Raw genomic sequence first — 20,020 nt, 5'->3', positions numbered from 1 at the left:
TTTTTTTTTTCTTCTCTGATGACATAATTATTGTCATCAGAGAAAACCAGCCCTTAGGGAGCATATTTTGCCAACGAGAAAATAAAAAATAAATTACACAGTTAAAACCAGTATCATGTAGAACATGAAGCAACCAACTAGCAGCTGCCTGGAGTGAGGCTCAGTGCCCTGGGTTCTGATGACTGGGTTTCTGGAGCAGAGAGCGATAACCCTCACATCAGCGAGCACAGCACAGGGTGCTATGATACATGCAGAGTGCTGTGAGTGTGATGTGGGCCGCAGGGTCGTGTCAGATGTGGTAGTCGAGTGTAGTTTGTGTCTAGTGCCACTGGGTGGTTGGTGGACTCTTGACCTTTATTCCTGTCCATGGACCTCGAAAGTTTCTTGTTTTGTTGGACAACTTTTCACTTCTGTGAACTTTTCTTTTCCTTTTTTTTTTCTTTTGGAGTTGTTAATGATTAGACCTTGACTATATTAAGTTAATCTTGTAATGTTTCCTTTTTCAGCCTCCTTATTCTGAGAGCTTTTCTTGATTTTAGTCTTTATTCTTTCTGTATGTTTTCACTTCCAAGTAATAGAATACTCAACTCAGAATTTTTTTGTCTTAATGAGGAATCAAGAATCAGTACTTCTAAAACTGACACAAGGACCAGCAGTGTGGTCACAAGCACAGACTCCTTTTCCATCTTCCCGTTTCCTCGGTATATGATGATGTACTTGCCTCTCTACCCCATCTAAGTTGACCATGAAACATTGAGATTCTTAATGCATAACAACATGCAAAAACAGCTATAGACTCTCTTTTAGTCAGGAAGAAAAACCTTTTCTATATTCTCATTGGTGGAGTTGCCCTTAAGTTCCATTAGCCAGAATTAGGTCATCTAACCACTCCCAGTTGCACAGAGTTTCTGGTTTGGGGTCCTTCCTAGAACTTGGGAGACTCAGCATGACTCTAGACATGTCTTGATAGACAGCCATGCTATGTCCCATCACTATCATGTGCCGTTGGACCAGTGTTGTAGTGCGCGAACTCACTCTTTAGAACTTGTATGTTAAACTAGGTACTGTTGCTTGCCAAAGGCAGCTGTTGTCACTCCGTAGAATGAATCCATTAGATATGGGTGGGTATGTACGAGGCTGGGTAAGCCCTGGCTTAGGCTTTCCATGCATGACTTCATGCTGGGAAGGCAGAATGCTCTCATCCTAGATCCAGAAGTGCCCCTGGGAAGCACAGGAAGTCATGCCTTCTACTGAGTCCTCTTGCATGATGTTCCCTGGCCTCTTGTTCGCAGTGTGTTGCTGCAGTAAGAATGACTCTAAAAATCTTATGTGTGGAGTACTCATTTTTGTCTCATCTTCAAATTTGGTCCACCTCTTCACTTTCAAGTTTATTCTAGAATGCCAAGAGAGAAGAAACATTTTTAATACATAAGCAATATAAGTCAGACATCTCTTATGTTCTAGGGATTTCGTACATACTCTTGCTTTTTATTAATAACTTCATATTCTTTGTTGTTTCTGCTGTTTCTTTATGTAGTCCTGTCTGTTTTGGAACTCACTCTGTAGACAAGGTTGGTCTCAAGCTCAGAGATCCTGTCTTTGCCTCCCAAGTTCTGAGATTAAAGGTGTAACCACCACCACCTGACAACTTCTTGTTCTTGATTCACACAATTTTTTTTTTTTCTCTGAGAATATTGACTGCCTTTTTAGTTGACATTGTCTTGTTGAGTTGTCTTTGTTTTCTCTGGCATTCCCTTTCCTTTACAGGAAAGTGTATCAGACACTTCATGATCACTGGATGTGGTTTTTACATTTAAGTAATGTACTTAAAATTTGATGAAAGTTTTGTATATATGGTTAGGGATTCTCTGTTTTGGCCAAACTGTGGGGCAATTACAAAATAGCACTTTTTATTGAGAAACAGTGTCAGTCCCTGTAGTTTCCACTTACTGTATGAAAACCAACCCCTATCTGCTTAGAATCATTAAAGCCCAACTGCCAGTATTCTGAAGAGAACATTTGAGAGAATGGCCTAGGAATACTGATATGCTTGTTCATTGAACAGATTGAAACTTTTACTAAATAAATTAATCATTTGTGGGCCAAAAATATGAAATCCTCAATGTTCCACAAGACAGAATGTTTTGAGTGCCAACATGACACAAGAGAGAAATTCCACATGTGACCTCATGTGACAGTCAAAAATGCAACTTCATAAAGTTATATAAAATTATAGAGTATAAGGTATAAACGAAGCATAACAAATTCCCAAGTCCAAACCAATGCAACTCTGATAGACTTCTGTTCCCATCCATTTCGAATGAGAGCTACTCAGCTGGACCCATGGAGCAGGCTCATTCCTTGTGTTTCATGGGCCATCTTGACCCTTTGCTGTTGAGAGACCCAGGCTTCCCTTTCCTAGCCATCTTCTTCCCTGGATGTAAACCCTCTTGTCTCCTGCCAGAGTGAAGAAGAAACAGTAGTTGCTGAGCTGGGACTGGGAAGGCTATTCAAGTAGCTCATTTTCTACAGGTGCACATTCACTTTACCCAACACCCCTCTTGTTGGCTCCATGTCCATCTTCCAAGGTTCCCTCATCTCCAAACTTTTATCTTGAGAAGAGCTATATGCTCATTTATATTTTCTTTGCAGCAAGAAGTGTCAGTGTTCCCTTCCCTCTTCCTCAGACTTGCATTTCCTTTCTCCATCCTCTGAAAGCTTTCATATCTCTGTGTATAGTACACACAACAGAGTGCTAAGACTAGAAAGCAAGCAAAGATAGTCCATATTTTCAAGAGGCTTCCAGACCTATTTATGCTAATGGGCACACTGGAAAGCACTGGAAGAAAAATCTAAATGTTCAGGAATAGGAATGTTAAATAAATCATTCCATGTTAAGTGAAAAATAGAATATGAATTGTTTTAATAGTATTTCAGTCACGTAGGAGAATAAATATAAATAACACACAGAAAGTACTAAATGAAAATGTAATCTTCACATCAACACTGCTTTCTTTTCTGTACAGTAAGATTGTACTTTTAAAAACAGTATCTTTTAGACTATAGGAGGATTAACTTTTCTTTTGTTTTCCTGACTGGCCATGAGGACTAGCATCAACATGCCCCACCATGATAGCATCCTTTTTGTTTGTTTGCCTCCTGTTGTTGGTCTATTGACACTGCCTCAGGCCAGCCTCCTGTAATGGTAGGGCTTGCTGAAGTGACCCAAGCATCATTTCAGAAACTTCCTATCATATTTTATTGTCCAAATCTTAAAAAAAAAAAAAAAAAAAAAGCCAAGAAATGATGAAGAATACATATTCTCCATTGGTTTCATGCATGTATATAATACATCCTGGTCATATAATAGTATAAGAGAACAATTTCAAATAAATTAGCCATCCGTTGTTATCTACTGAAGACTGTTTGGCTCAGTGACGTGTCTGCCTGCCCTCAGTGTGTATCCCCAGTGCCCTCGTAGCTAGGTATGGTGCTCACCAACACTTCAGAGTTGGAAAGATCAAGGCAGAATGCTCTGCAGCTGCTAGGCAAGCAGCCCAGCCGATTGCAGGGCTCCAGATTCAGTATAAGGCCATGTTGCAGAAAATAAGGTAAGTAAGGAAGATACCTGAGGTTGGCCTCTGCACCCCACCCCCTCTTATGCTGGGGGAGTCAGCTCTAGATTTTGTAGAATACCTAATGTAATGTAAAGCTCTTGGAGTTGCTGGTTCATTCTGTTGTTAAGGAGTCAGAAAAAAGACTGTACATGTTAGAACAGAGGCTATTTTCTTTGTAATATTTTTGATTGGTAGTTGGCTGAATCCTAGGATGGAAAACCAATGTGTGTTGGGATGGGGACAGAGGAGAGAGAGAGTGAGTGAGTGAGATAGAACCAATTTAAACTTTCAGTGAAGACATTTGTCTTTACATCATGAAGCTGTAATTTCTTTTATGCCTTTGCTATTTTAGAAGTTCAAAGTGGCAGATAAAATAGATTTCTGGGTTTTTTTTTTTAAAGGTTTATTCATAATTTGTATCTTATTTTATATATAGTCTTGTGTGTCTGCATGTATGTATGTGCACCATTGAATGCAGTGTCCAAGGAGGCAGAAAGAGGATGTCAGCTCCCCAGGAGCTGGAGGTACAGGAGTTTTGAGCTGTCATGTGGGTTCTGGGAACTGAACCTCTCCAGCTCCAGGTGACTGTTTTGTGTGTCTACTGGCTAAAGTGACTAGAGAGTTGCTATTGCCTTGTGACCCAGCAAGGACCCAAGGAAATAAGCATAAACAGCAACCCTGACATAACTGACCACTTTGTGTTCGTATAATGGAGATTAAATGCAGCCTCAGAAAGGAATTACAGAAAGACTTTATAAAATACTTTTTTCATGACACACTTAAGTAGCAAGTTCCCTCTTTGAAGGGAGGTTACACAGTAAAAGTATAGAGTACTTAACTTGCTCTTCATGGAATTTTTTTTCTTCTTTAAGGTTTTGATTGGAAGCTTGAGGGTTTTTCCTAACCATGAAATCATATTTTTTTAAAAATATATTTAATTAAAATATAATCACACCATTCCCTTTTCCTCCTTCCTATCCCTTCTGTGTCAGCCCCTCCCAAATTCATGACCTCCTCGTTTTTCGCCATTGTTGTTACATATACAGATAAACAAATACATAATAAAATATAACCTGCTGAATCATCTCAGTGTTGCCACTTAATATTGAATAAGAATCTTTGAGGGAAAACTGATTCTCTCTCATTCCGCAGAGAAATCATAATTTTTAAAAATTATAGTAAATACAAAATAATTCACTTAGATAATACATGCCAATTTAAAAATTTATTTTTAAAACCAGTGCTTCATGAAGGAACACTATACAAATAGTTATAATTCCAGTGCTTCTCTGAAAAAATTTTCTAGATGCTTTAATTTTTTTAATGTAGCCCAAGAATCTAAAAAAAAACAGTTTAAATTATTGAAAGTTTCTGAGATTCTTTGTCTATGACAATAATTTAGTTTAAAATGAACTGTACTATAAACTTGTAGATTTGACATGTTACCTAGACAGGGGTTGTCATTTATATTGTTAAAACTGCTTATAATTGAATTTAAATACTGTGATATTCTGATGTGTAATTTTTAAAGAAAATTTAAAGAAAAAATTTGAGAAATATATTATTGAAGTGTTTCCGTAACTGCACAGACTCTGCTGCAAGTCAGGAGTATTTCATGAATGGAGTTAATTACCCACGGGGTGCATGTTGGCCACTCTAAAATTCTTATAAAAACAAAGAAATTAATTATCCAGCACGAAAACAAGTCCTAGTCTTTCTGGCAAACATTCAATTAACTTTTTAGTGCTTGCTGTTAAATGTTGTTTTTGACCAGCCAACCATTGAAAACTGCTTTCCTTTGAAACTGGGCTTGAGCAGAAAACAGTATTATGTGTAGCTGGTTAGGTGGTCAGTTTCATTGGGTCATCAGTTTTTTTTCCCATGATCTGTGCATTCAGTGACCTGTTTTGTTTTGGACTCATTGCAAGATGTGCCTTGAACACATTTATTTTTGTGTGTAGTATAACAGAGTCAGCCTCTCATATAAACTGGAATAACCAGAAAAAAAAATCTTTGATTAGATTTCATGCTAAGGCCTGTGACAATCACATTTAAATATTTTTTTTAAAGTAAGTACTTGTATATCTGTATTTCCTGATATTTTAAGTAATAAATACATCTATGTTATGTAAAATACCTAAAATTTTGCTCCCTGGCCTTTTCTGCCTTTAAACTTTTTGGTATACACTCACACTTATCCTTCACTTTCTGAGCCATGTAAGAGTTACTGCCCGGGTTTTGACAGTTCTCCCTGTACAGTGTGTGCTTCCTAAGAATAAGTGCAGTGATCCTTTGCACCCTCAGATTAACACATGTGGAAACTCGATAACTCTAACAGTATGATATAACTGTTCAATATCCTGTTTGCCCCCAGTTTTCCTGGTTTTTACTTAGAGCTCTCAGTTGGCCCCCTCAGTTTAGGAATCCCTTCAGGAGCACTCTTTAATCTCCAACAACACTCTGACTTTAAAAAGAAGAATCTTCTACTACTAGGACATTAATTGGAGAGTCCAAGCCCACATGGATGTGTATGGTTGTTTCCTCAGGGTTAAAAGTAGTGTCTTCCAGATACTTTTGATTACAAGTCAGCCTTTTCCATTTAGAATTAACAAGTAGTAGAGTGAAATGTATAAACTATCAAACTGTTTTGTTTAGCATTCATTGATGAGTCTTGCCTAAATCAGTTACTATAATGGCAATTGCTTTTATTTCTTCTACATTGAATTCTCTCCTTTCTTGTCCTGCTCTGTTCTGTTTTTCTAAGGTAGTCTTCCTATGCAGCCCAAGCTTTGAATTTGCATCCTCCTGCCTCAGGCTTCCTGGGCTTATAGGCCTGTTTACTACCACACCCAGCTAATTGGAAAAGTTTTTTTTAAAAATTCCACCCTTGTGCTTATTTTGCTTACCTGCCTGATCTCAGGATCTTTTCTTACTCCATATGTAGTAATGTCCCATGAACACATGAGAGCCCTCATCTGACTCCTGTGTCCTCTGAGATATGTTCCTGCCTTTTTCTTGGAGCCTTTCCTGTTTTTAATTTCCTGGCCTCAGACTCCTGTACACATCTACCTTCTCTCAGCTTAGACGGAGTCATTTCTCTATGGAAGACCAGCTCCTTTTAGTGACAAAGGTATGTAGGAAATAATTACATTTCTGTGGGCTAAAGAGATGGCCAGGGAGCTCACTGCTCTTCTAGGGGACCCAAGTTCAGTTCTCAGCACCCACGTGGTGTGCTCACAGCTACCTGTAAGCCTAGCTCCAGGGGATCCAGCACCCTCTTCTGGCCTCTCTGGGCACCCACACATAATGACAGATACTCACAGAGATGCGTACACAGTCACATAAGTAAAAATATTTTAAAATTGTGTTTCTTAAACTTTATCTTAGTAAGGTATTTTTAACTTTTCTGGTTGTTTGAGGCAGGCCTTGCTGTGCAGCATAGCTAGCCTCAGACTTGCTATACTCCACTTCAGCCTTGCCCCCTAGTGCTGAGAACAGAGGTCTGTCCCACCATGGCTCCCTCCTTTATGAACTGTGTACTGTGGAACCTTCTGTTTTGTGGAGCATGTACTTACTCCTCATGCTTGGGATGCTTTTTATACAGAATATGTTTTGGTACTATTATCTGATCTCCGGCCCCCCTATCACCACAACTTCCTTTCCTAAATTTATGATATATATTTTACATGGGACAAAGTGTCTAATCCTGTCATGGGTCTGTGGTTGATGTGTTTTTATCCAGGGAGATCACTTTTGTGAGTCAGGCTTTAAGATTGTTTAGATGATGCAGAGTCTAGCTCTGCAGAATAGACCAAAAGTGAGATTCACCGGGAAAGATGTAATTTTAGGAAAGACAGAAACAAATATTATGAAGATCAGGCTATTGGTTTTTCTCTTGAGTTTAATCAGCTTTCTCTGGAAGATATTCTTTTTATGTAGTGTGTGTTTAAGAGATTGTTACCATTGTTCTAGGAAATTCAGTGGGTGTCAAGACGCATGGCACGGCTGTCTTCAGAAGCTCACCTTCTACTAGGACACATGGGACAAGACTTCTGTTGTTTAAAATAGGAGATGGGGGCTGGAGGATGGCTCAGAGGTTAAGAACACTGGCTGTGTTTCCAGAAACCCTGAGTTCAATTCCCAGCAACCACATGGTGGCTCACATCCGTCTAGAATGTGCTCTGATGACATCTTCTGGCATGCAGGTGTACATGCAAATAGAGCACTCATATGTATAAAAAAAATAACTAGATCTTAAAATAAGCCAGGGCGTGGTGGCACATACCTGTAATTCCAGCACTCTGGGAGGCAGAATATTGGCCCTCATGGTATTTAAGAAAAATTTGAAATAATTGCCAACATTTAAACCTGGAATTTTGGAATGGCTATAGAACACTTTTCTAGCATATTGAGGTCAAGGTTCAGTCCTCAACACAGGAAAAGGGGGAAAAAAGTAACAATCTTGTGATTTTTTTTTTTTTCAAGGTCTTCTTGAAAAACTAGAAGTTTTGGTGTAGTGTGGCTGTGGAACATGCAGAAGCTTGTGGAACCTTTGTGAATTAAAAAAACAAAACAAAACAAAAAAACAGCCACAGTTCAGTGAAGTGTCCTTTGCTGCCAGTACCTTCTATCCTGAGCTGTCACTCACCAAGTCCTTTCTCTCACATTGCCTTGATTGCCTTGTCCTCCTGGCTTCCTTTTTGTTTCGCAAGAAGTCAAGAAAAATTGAAGTAATTCTTGCACCTCTAAAGGGCCATGTGTTCCAAGAAAATCAAGAGCATGTTTCTTTAAAAAAAAAAAAAATATATATATATATATATTTATATATATATTTATATATATATATATTTTTTTTTTTTTTTTTTTTTTTGTGGGGTTGGAGAGATGGCTCAGTGGTTGAGAGCACCGACTGCTCTTCCAGAGGACCCAGGTTCAATTCTCAGTATCTACGTGGTAGCACACAACTCTCTGTAACTCCAAGATCTGACACTCTCATACATGCAGGCAAAATACCAATGTACATAAAATAAAAATACATCTTTTAAAAATTTTTATTTTTATTTTGAATGTTTTGCCAGCATGTGTAGCAGTGCATCACATGCATGCAGTACCCGCAGAGGTGAGAGGACACTGGATCCCCTGGAACTGGATTGCAGTGTTATGTGGTGCTGGGAAAGCAAACCAGGTCTTCATGAGCAACAAGTACCCCAACTTCTGAGCCATCTCTCTAGCCTAGAGAGCGTATTTCTTTGTTAATGTGTTTCTCTTTATTATGTCAATTAGGGAGTGTTGGTATTGATACCCAAGAGATAAAGTTTGAAATCCCTTAGGTGATAGAGAGGAAGAAAGAGAAAGGGCCAAGTTCTTGAGCATGCGTGATGCTTGCTGCCTTTAATGTACATTGGAAAGTTAGTTTGCTTACACTCAGATGAGTGTTAGAAAGCAGTTACGGTAAGATCTTGATCCTTGTCTTCCTCCAAATTATAACAAACTTGAAGTGTTTTCTCTAAAAAGCAAGGAACAGAAGAGATAGGTGTTACAAAAAATAGAGAAGTCTTTTCCCTTTACTTATTTTTGGTTGAGGTGGGTATTAAACAATTTGTTTGTTATAATGGTTAGTTTTAAATATCAACTTGTAATAATCTAGAATAACGTGGGAAGACATTCTTTCATTGGGGAATTGTCTAGATCAGGTTGGCCTGTGAACGTGTCTGTAGGGAACTGTCTTGATTATTAATTTACAGAGTCCTTTGTGGATGGCAGTATTTCTTAGGCAGGGGTCCTGAGCTAGATAAGGCAGGAGAAAGATAAGTGAAATGAGTTAAAGAGATTTGGTTTTGAGGTGAGTCAGCAAGGGTTTTTGTTGTTGTTTGCTAACTTTATTTTGTGACAAAGTCTCAATATGCAACCCAGGCTACTTCAGCCTTCCATATGCTAGGATTATGCACAACACCACTGTGCTGGGAAGAACTAATTACTTACAAATTGGAGCTCTTTCCTAATTTTAATCAAAATAGATTATCAGGTAGTCTCCCTCTTTTAGACAGAATATTTTCATGTATATATATATATGTATGTATGTATGTATGTGCTTGCTATCTACTTATATGCAGTTTTGAATTTAACTAATAGAAGTTGAGTCTTATTTTGTGGGAAAAATTTAAAACTGGAAGTAAAAATATGTTCAGGCAATACTATGCCTTTAAAAATAAAACTAGACGAAGATTCTGCTTTGTATATGTTGTATTCTGAAAAATATATATGGTGAATATACCAATTTTTAGGCAGGAAGTTATAGTCAGGTTCCTTGGCAGCTGCTAGTCAGGTAGAAGGTGTTTCAGAGTCCGTGAATGGGCTAAGGATGCCCTGTGGGAACAGTTGACACCTTTCTGTTGCTTGAGTTCTGTTGTATTTTTGGTCTTCACCTCTCGTGTAACCCTCCCCATCCTAACTTTTTAAAACGTTTTCCCATTAAGTTTCATTTCATAGTCTTTTATATTTAATTTCAATGTTAGATGAGAATGTTGCTCTCAGTTATTGGCATCATTCTAACCAGGAAGCAAAACAAGCAGGCCACCTGATGATAGGTATATTTAAACAGAGCAGGGCTGGAGTGTTCAGTGTCTATTGCCTAGTGACAAAGCTGTCCAGAGCAGTCTGTAACTGTAGCTGCCATCTCACTCAATGGAAGCAACCTGTGTTTGAGGGGAAGGGGACAGTGCCGACCAGGCTTACCCTGCAGCTCTCTTCTCCTTACAAAGGGTAAAGCCCCGGAAAACAGAGAGCTCTGGAAAGGTAGCTGTATATTCTGTATGTATGTGTGTGTTCAAGTGTATAGGTGCACGTGTATGTGCATGTGTGGAGAGCAGAAAAGAGCCTTAGGTGTTTCTCAGGCACATTCCACTTTTTGTTTGAGACAGGGTCACTTACTCACTTGAAATTTCACTTAGGAGACTAGACTAGCCGGCCCAAAGCTCCAGGGATCTGTCTGACTCCACCCCCACCTCCGATCACCGGGATTACAGTACCACTGCTCCCTGCTTTTTATGTGGGTTACAGGGATCAAAGTCACTTGCTCTTGCAAATGCTGCACTGACTGAGCTGTCTCCTCTCCTTTCTTGTAGCCTCCCCAACCAAATAGTACGTCTGTCTTTGACATTTACATATAAGTCTACCTTTCCGTGGCTATTTACTTTTCCTTATACATATTTGGATTGACATTTACAGGACTCATTGGATGCAGGCTTTTTGCTTACATAGGCTTAAAAAGCTTGAATAACTTTTAGTATGGTTTGTAAAACTCAGACTGGGGTGTGGCTCTCACAGAGTAACTCCAGTGCACACTGCATTCATCAAGAGTAAAAAGCCCTCTGTAACCTCAGCTCTGCTGCATAGGGTACATGGTACCTCAGAGCTTCCTGTGTGTGGGATCAGCAGCCCCCTGAAAGGTTCTTCGTCAGCCTTACAGTTAGACATTGGAATGAATCTCAAAGGATGATTTTCATGTGTCTGATGAATGAATATTTAGACTCATGCTTTCTATTTTAATGTATATAAAAAGTGTGACTAGCACAACGATCCTGTGATGTCCCAGGAATTGTTGGACAAGAAAAAGTTGGATATATGTTAAATCTCAGCTAATTTAAAAGTCAACTGTGATGTGATGGCCCACGCCTGTAGTAACTGGGCTGCCGCGGCAGGAGGATTAACACAAGTTTAAGGCTAGCCTGGACTACATAGTGATTCCTATTCTAGTCTGGATTGTAGAGTGAGACCCTGTTTCAAGACAAAAATAAAAGAGATGAATAATTCAAATGATTTACTGATTGTAAAAAAAATTGAAAGTAAAATACACTGATACTTGAGGCTTGAAAACTACTTAGTTGAAACCTGTCAGAAACAGCTTTCTCAAAGTCAGATAGGTGATTATTGTAGCAGTGCCTTCAGAAATCCTGTCTGTTGTTCTGTGCCTTTTCATACATACATATAAACACACATATATACATACATTCCCTAAATTCCCTAAACAAGCTGTTTCTTTATGGAGGGATATCTGTGTTTTAGAATTTGGGAAGCTTCTATTTAATACTGTGAAACCTTCCATGGTAGGCAAAATTATCAAATCTGTGTTTGGCAAAGGTCACTCTGAAGCCAGAGAGAGGCTGCTTGAAACTGGAAGATATTGTAGGATAGGAACTAAAAGAAGCGAGTTCTATAATAATGAGCAGAATTTGGTAATAACTTTCATTCTTCATTCTGATCCACACTACCTTCCTCCTCCATTATCATCTCTGTCTGTATATCCATAGGTGTATTTTTTTTTTTTTTCAAATAAGTGTTACAGTGTCAGATGCCTCCCAAAACCAGACGTAAGTGAAAATGAAGAGGGTTTGGTGCTGGGATCTGGAACTGGAAAGTACAGAATGGGTGGGTACTGGTTGGCTTGGAATGCTCTTTCTCAAGCAGGAATGCATGTTCTGGGGTGCTGGCGCACACCTTTAATCTCAGTGCTCAGGAGGCAGAGGCAGGAGGATCTCTGCAAGTTCAAAGCCAGCCTGGTCTAAAGAGTGAGCTCCAGGACAGCCAAGGCTACACAGAGAAATCCTGTCTCAAAAAATAAAAAATAAATATTATTTTATATTTATAAAATAGAAACTAAAAAATTAATCATTAGCTGAAACCTGATTTTTCAATGTTGGACTTGCCTTGAAACTTAAACAGTAGCTGTTGGATGCAGCAGCCCTGAGAACGAAATGTGTTAATAAATGCAAATGCCTTAGGCTAGTTCCTTAACTTTAGTACATGTCCTCTACCATTGTCACCCTCACCGTCCTCACTCTCGTGCCCAACCCTTTTCCCTTGGAATCACAGGCCACTGGTGGCCACTGAGGAAAATGCACAAAGCTTGTTCTATGATACTAAGCATCCCTGATACTCTTCCCTGCTAGAGCCACAGAGCACATAATGACACAGAAGCTAACATGAGACATTTTTCCAAACCACAGAACCATTTCTTCAACAAACATTGACATGGAAACCTGATATGTTAGAGAGATTAACTTGGATCTACTCTGTTTGAAGTTGTTATGGGCAGTTGAATCTCTACTAGAGTGCTGGTTCTCAAACTAGCTTGTATGCAAATCCCTTAGGCTGGTTACAGCATAGACTTCTGGGCACAACCATGCTTTTGAGTCAGTGAGTCTGGAATGAGACTCAGGAATGTACGCTTTTGTTAAGTTCTCATGTTCTGGCTGCTCTAACGGTGTGGTAGGAACAGGGAGAGACACAAATAAGAACTACTGTGGTAGAAGGTAGCCATTTTGTTCAGTAACAGCCAGAAACTTGGACATTTTATTTGAGTCAAGCTAAGGCTCTGTCTCCTTCCTTTGGGGGCTTTGGAAATCATCATCTGCGGTGTGTTTGGTGGAAAGACCAGTAGGGGAGGTGCATTGGTCCATTAGCTGGAGCTAAAATACAGGTCTGCAGCCTTCATTCTAAACCACTCAGAAGGTTTGGAAGCTCAACATCTGCACTTTTAAGAAGTCTGTAGTTGATTCTTATACCTGATGAAGTTTGGGAACCACTCTCCTGGGGGTACCCTACCCACAAGATTAGGAGCAGCTTAAGAAACTCCCATGGAAAGAACAAAGTCCACCTCTCTTTATCCCACAAAGCAGTCTTTCCACCAGAATCTATTCTGATTCTACCAAAAGCTTCCTTGACCTTCACTGTGTTCATACCATTAAAGAGACTGCTCCATTTGTCAGAGTTTCAAAAGGTCATGTAATGTAAAGAAAAGAAGAGGCTGAAGACTCAGCTTAGTGGTACGGCATCTTTTTAGCGTTTGTGAAAGGCCTAAGCTTAACTCTCTAGCACAGGAGGGGTGGGGAAGTTGGCTAGACTTGCTGGTGAATCTCCTCCAGGGATCCACTTATTTCTGCTACCATACCCCAGTTGGTGCCAGGGTAGCAGGTGTGTGCCACTGTTCCGGGGCTTTGTCTGGGTTCTCCAGAGCTAGACCAATGTCCTTACACTTGCACAGCTTGCACAGCAAACACGTTAATAGCTGAGCCATCTCTTCAGCCCCAAGAATGTAATTTGTAACTCTTTCTTCCTCTTCTGAAATGCACGCTAGTTCCATTGAATCAAAGCCATACCATATGACCTCAAGTAGCTTCAGGTAACTCTTTAAAGGGTCTGTACTGCCTAACATCACATGGGGCAAAATCCTGCCCAAGACAAATGGAATGAACTAGGAGTGAATGTGTGAAGTATGAGAAAGGAGCCCAATGTCCCATGGCAACTACTTGACTTTTATTTGCTCCCTCTCCTGGCAGTGTTTTGTATTTTTTATTTCTTTGTCTTTTAAATAATCAAAATATAGAAATTAGAAGCTCGGTCCTTCTAAAAGGTTGCTGATGTTTCATGCCATCATAGTTTATGCTTACTTTAAAAAAAAAAAAAAAAAAAAAAACAAAACTCTAGATAGGAAACTCACCACCCAGTTTTCAAATTTGTCTTAAATCCATGTGCTGCAGCTCCCATGTTGCCCACCAGCTTGCAGGTAGGTCATCTTAGCACACATGTAGCTATCCCCTGTGCCAGGGTCAGTCTTCTCTTCTCTCTTCAACTCCTGTGAGTCGGAACCTTTCTGTAAGTAACAGACACTTGTCTGCTCTTGTACCCTAATAAACATCCATGTTCTTCCAAAAAAAAAAAAAAAAAAAAAAAACCAAAAAAAAACACCCTCAAAGCTGAGTGTAAGCATGACCTCAAGTCCAGCTATGTGTGCCTATAGGACACAAAGGATAGGGATCAGCTGCCACCATGAGAAGGGAGGAAATCACTAAATCCAGAATGTGCTCTCCAGCCAAACAAATGACCCAGTTCTTTAGCAAACAGATGTCATAAAACAAGTGAGGATGAGTACAGAGATTGCTCAAATGATATTTATGTGACATGCCAGCCAATTCTAGTGTGTACTTGAAGATTAGTTACTGATTTAAATGACTAAAACATGTCATTTGTGTGTGTGTATGGAGTAGCTATTCCAATTGTTACTAATATTGATTGCTCTGACAGTAGTGTTAGTTCTATGTGCTTTTAACACGTCAAGGAGTACATACATGTTGTTTCTGAGATTCATGCTAGAATGCAATTGTAAGAAAGGGAGAAGAATGGCTGGCTCCTTCTTTTCAGGTTCACCACGCTGCCTTGGCAGGTCCACTTGCAGAGTGGAGGGAAGCAAGGGTTTGTTCCATCCCAGTGATCTATATGATATCCCCCTTTTGATGCACAGCCTGCTTTTTCATCACTGTGACAAAACATCTGACAGAACAACTTAAAAAAAGAAAGCTTTAGGTTTTTTTATTATTAATATTTATTGGAAACATTGCATATCAAAGGACAATTTGAAATAAAGGCCATTAAAGAGAAACTGTGTAACTTAGGAATTATCTTTTAAACCTGTAATAACATGTGAAATGTGAATTCTTTTCATAGACATCCATGCACACTTTCATGTTTTGTATCACTTTTAACTCCAAATATCTTATTAATCTTGCATGTTCTTGCTCTCTCCAGAGTAGTGGAGTAAGTCTTCTTCAACTTGCTGTGACTTCTAAGAACAAACAGCATCCGAGGCTGGCCTTTCGTAGGGAATAAGATGGCTCCTTAGCTCCTTTATGTTTATTTCCACATTCTACTGCAACCTCTTAGTCTTGTTGCAGTATGAAAACTTGTTATTTTGTTTTGCTTGTTTGTTTTGAAACAGGGTTTTCTGTGTGGCCTTGGCTGTCTTAAACTCCCTCCGTAAACCAGGCTGGCCTTGAACTCACAGAGATCTGACCATCTCTCCCAAGTGCTGGGATTAATGACATCCTGAGGAACAAATATGTAGCCCTGCAGGTGCTAGGCCAGTGCTCTTCTACATGGCTGCAATCCAAAACACTCATTTATTTACAAATATTATAAACGTAGTCCATCTTACAAAATGATTGGCTTTCTTACAATTTTAGATATATATGATATACTTTGATAATATGTGCCTCCATTGTTGAATTCCTATTGCTGACGTTCTTTTATACTCATTTCTTTTTTTTTTTCTCCCGATCCCACCCTCCCTCCCCTTTCTGCATGCATGCCACTCCCCAAGTCCACTGATAGGGGAGGTTCTCCTCTCCTTTCTGATCTAAAAGGGCTGAGAAAGAAATTAGAGAAACAACACCATTCACAATAGCCACAAATGACATAAAGTACCTTGGTGTAACCCTAACCAAGCAAGTCAAAGACTTGTATGAAAAAAATTTCAAGTCTCTGAAGAAAGAATTAGAGGAAGATATGAGAAGATGGAAAGATCTCCTATGCTCATGGCTTGGCAGGATTAACATAGTAAAAATGGCCATCTTACCAAAAGCAATCTACAGATTTAATGCAATTCCCATCAAATTGCCAACACAATTCTTTACAGACCTGGAAAGAAAAATTCTCAACTTCGTATGGAATAACAAGAAACGGAGAATTGCTAAAACAATTCTCTACAATAAAAGATCTTCTGGAGGTATCTCCATCCCAGATCTCAAGCTGTACTATAGAGTAACAGTTATAAAAACTGCATGGTACTGGCATAGAAACAGAGTGGTGGATCAATGGAATCGAACAGAAGACCCAGAAATAAACCCACACACTTACGGACACCTGATCTTTGACAAAGATGCCAAAACCATACAATGGAAAAAAGATAGCATCTTCAACAAATGGTGCTGGTCCAACTGGATGTCCACATGTAGAAAAATGAAAATAGATCCATACTTATCACCCTGCACAAAGCTGAAGTCCAAGTGGATCAAAGACCTCAACATAAAACCAGACACATTAAATCGGCTAGAAAAAAAAAGTGGGGAATACCCTAGAACTCATTGGTACAGGAGAAAACTTCCTGAACAGAACACCAACAGCACAGGCTCTAAGAGCAACAATCAATAAATGGGACCTCATGAAATTGAAAAGCTTCTGTAAAGCAAAGGACACCGTCATCAAAACAAAGCGACTGCCTACAGATTGGGAAAGAATCTTCACTAACCCTTTATCTGACAGAGGACTCATATCCAATATATATAAAGAACTAAACAAGCTGAAAAGCAACAAACCAAGTAATCCACTTAAAAAATGGGGAACAGAGCTAAAGAGAGAATTCTCTGTAGAGGAATATCGAATGGCAGAGAAGCACTTAAAGAAATGCTCAACCTCATTAGCCATCAGGGAAATGCAAATCAAAACAACCCTGAGATTTCACCTTACACCCATCAGAATGGCCAAGATGAAAAACTCAAGGGACAACACATGCTGGAGAGGTTGTGGAGAAAGAGGAACCCTTCTCCACTTCTGGTGGGAATGTAAACTTGTACAACCACTCTGGAAATCAATCTGGCGCTTTCTCAGACAACTAGGAATAGCGCTTCCTCAAGATCCAGCCATACCACTCCTAGGCATATACCCAAAAGAGGCTCAAGTACACAAAAAGGACATTTGCTCAACCATGTTTGTAGCAGCTTTATTTGTAATAGCCAGAAGCTGGAAACAACCCAGATGCCCCTCAACTGAAGAATGGATGCAGAAACTGTGGTACATCTATACAATGGAGTATTACTCAGCAATGAAAAATAAGGAAATCATGAAATTTGCAGGTAAATGGTGGGACCTGGAAAGGATCATCCTGAGTGAGTTGTCCCAGAAGCAAAAAGACATGCATGGTATATACTCACTCATATAAACATACAACATAGAATAAACCCACTAAAATCTGTACATCTAAACAAACTAAGCAAAAGAGAGGACCCTAACTAAAATGTTCAATCCTCATCCTGAAAGGCAAAGAGGATGGACATCAGAAGAAAAAGAAAATAGGAAACAACCTCGGAACCTGCTACAGAGGGCCTCTGAAAGCCAGAAGAAAACAGGAAACAACCTTGAAACCTGCCAAGGAGGGCCTATGAAAGCCTCTGCAGTATAGACTGTCAAAGCAGATGCTGAGCCTGATGGCCAACTGATGGGCAGAGTGAATGGAATTTTATGTAAGAAGTGGGAAATAGTAAGAGCTGGAGGGGACGGGAACTCCACAAGGAGAGCAATAGAACAAGAAAATTTGAACACATGGAACTTCCCAGAGACTCATACTCCAACCAAGGACTATTCGTGGAGATAACCTAGAACTCCTGCACAGATGTAGCCCATGGCAGTTCAGTGTCCAAGTGGGTTACATAGTAATGGGAAGAGGGACTGCCTCTGACATAATCTGATTGGTCTACTCTTTGATCACCTCCCCTTGAGGGGGGAACAGCCTTACCAGGCCACGGTAGAGGACAATGCAGCCAATTTTGATGAGAACTGAAAGCTTTATTTTTTACTTTTTATTTTGATGACTACAAGTCATTCACAGGGAGCATGTGGTAGAGATGCTCACATCTTATCATCTCCAAGGACCCACCCCTTCTAAAGGCTCCACTAACTTCAGGATGCACCAGAAGTTAGTGACAACACATTCTTTAAACAACACATAAAAAAAAAAACTTATTTATTTATTTATTTATTTATTTATTTATTTATTTATTTATTTATCTATCAATCACAATTTATTCACTTTGTATCCTGGCTGTGGCCCACTCCTGTGCTGCCTCCCTCTTTTCCTCCCATGTCTCCCATGTCCACTGATAGAGGAGGTCCTCTTCTCCTTCCACTTGATCCTAGCCTATCAGATCTCATCACGAATGACTGCATTGTCTTCCTCTGTGACCTGATCAGGCTGCCCATCCCCTCGGATACCTTTTCCTCCCATGCCTCCCATGTCCACTGATAGGGGAGGTCCTCCTCCCCTTCCACTTGATCCCTATCAGGTCTCATCAGGAATGGCTGCATTGTCTTCCTCTGTGACCTGGTAAGGCTGCCCATCCCCTTGGAGGGAGGTAATCAAAGAATTAGCCACTGAGTTCATGCCAGAGACAGCCCCTGTTCCCCTTACTAGGGAACCCACTTGGAGACTGAGCTGCCATGGGCAACATCTGTGCAGGGGTTTAAGGTTATCTCCATGCATGGTCCTTAGTTGGAGTGTCAGTCTCAGAAAAGACCCTTGGGCCCAGATTTTTTGGTTCTGTTGCTCTCCTTGTGGAGGTCCTGTCCCCTCCAGGTCTTTCTATCTCCCCCTTCTTTCATAAGATTCCCTGCACTCTGCCCAAAGTTTGGCTATGGGTCTCAGTATCTGCTTCAATACCCTGCTGAGTAGAGTCTTTCAGAGGTCCTCTCTGGCATGCTCCTGTCCTGTTCTCTGTTTTCTCCCTCTTCCAATGTTGATCCCATTTGCCACTCCTAGGCATATATCCAAAATATGCTAAAGTACACAACAAAGACCTTTGCTCAACCATGTTTGTAGCAGCTTTATTCATAATAGCCACAATCTGGAAACAACCCAGATGTCCCTCAACTGAGGAATGGATAGAGAAATTGTGGTATGTTTACGCAGTGGAATACTACTCAGCAATTAAAAACAAGGAAATCATGAAATTTGCAGGCAAATGGTGGGAATTAGAAAAGATCATCCTGAGTGAAGTATCCCAGAAGCAGAAAGACACACATGGTATATACTCACTCATAAGTGGATATTAGACATATAATATAGGATAAACATACTAAAATCTGTTCACCTAAAGAAGCTAAGCAAGAAGAAGGACCCTGGGTAAGATGCTCAATCCTCATTCAGACAACACATTCTTAAGATGAGCCTGCAGGAGGCATTCCAGAGTTCCCCAAAATAATTGGTTGTTTCATAGCAATATCAGCTGCAGTAAGGAATCTCCTGAAAGTTTACTGACCATTCTTAGCCCCTTTGCTATGTGATTGAAGGGCTGAGACTGCCACTGATGGCCTTGCACTCAGAATGTGGCACAAAGCAAAGGAGGCTATCAGCCATCCATAACAGGATAAGTGAAGGCTTAGGGCAGCTCTGAGCAGGAGCTCTTGCCTGCAAGCATGAGGACTGGATTCCAATGCTCAATACCCACGTGAAAAGCAAGGAGTGCACGTGTGAACTTGCAACCCTGCCTAGTATTGGGAGAGAGAGATAGTCCCAAGCATTCACTGGCCAGCGAACAAAGCCAAAATGGCAAACTTCTCATTCAGTGAGAAAATAAAGAATAACGAGAAGGACATTGTACATACTGCTATGGCTCCCATGTGTACACACATGAGCATGCATATCCACTTATTCATGTGCATTCCACATACAGCATACAGTATCACATACACAAAAAGAATAAATGAGAAAGAATTTGACTTCAAAATTTTTATATGTTAATGTTTCCAAAGTTGGAATTTCACTGTGATTGTTGAATCTGTTATAAATATATATTTCT

This window comes from Psammomys obesus, unplaced genomic scaffold (assembly GCF_907164565.1).
Source record: "Psammomys obesus unplaced genomic scaffold, mPsaObe1.curated_primary_1811, whole genome shotgun sequence".
NCBI classification, from domain to species: domain Eukaryota; kingdom Metazoa; phylum Chordata; class Mammalia; order Rodentia; family Muridae; genus Psammomys; species Psammomys obesus.
Note: the sequence above shows the minus strand (reverse complement) of the source record.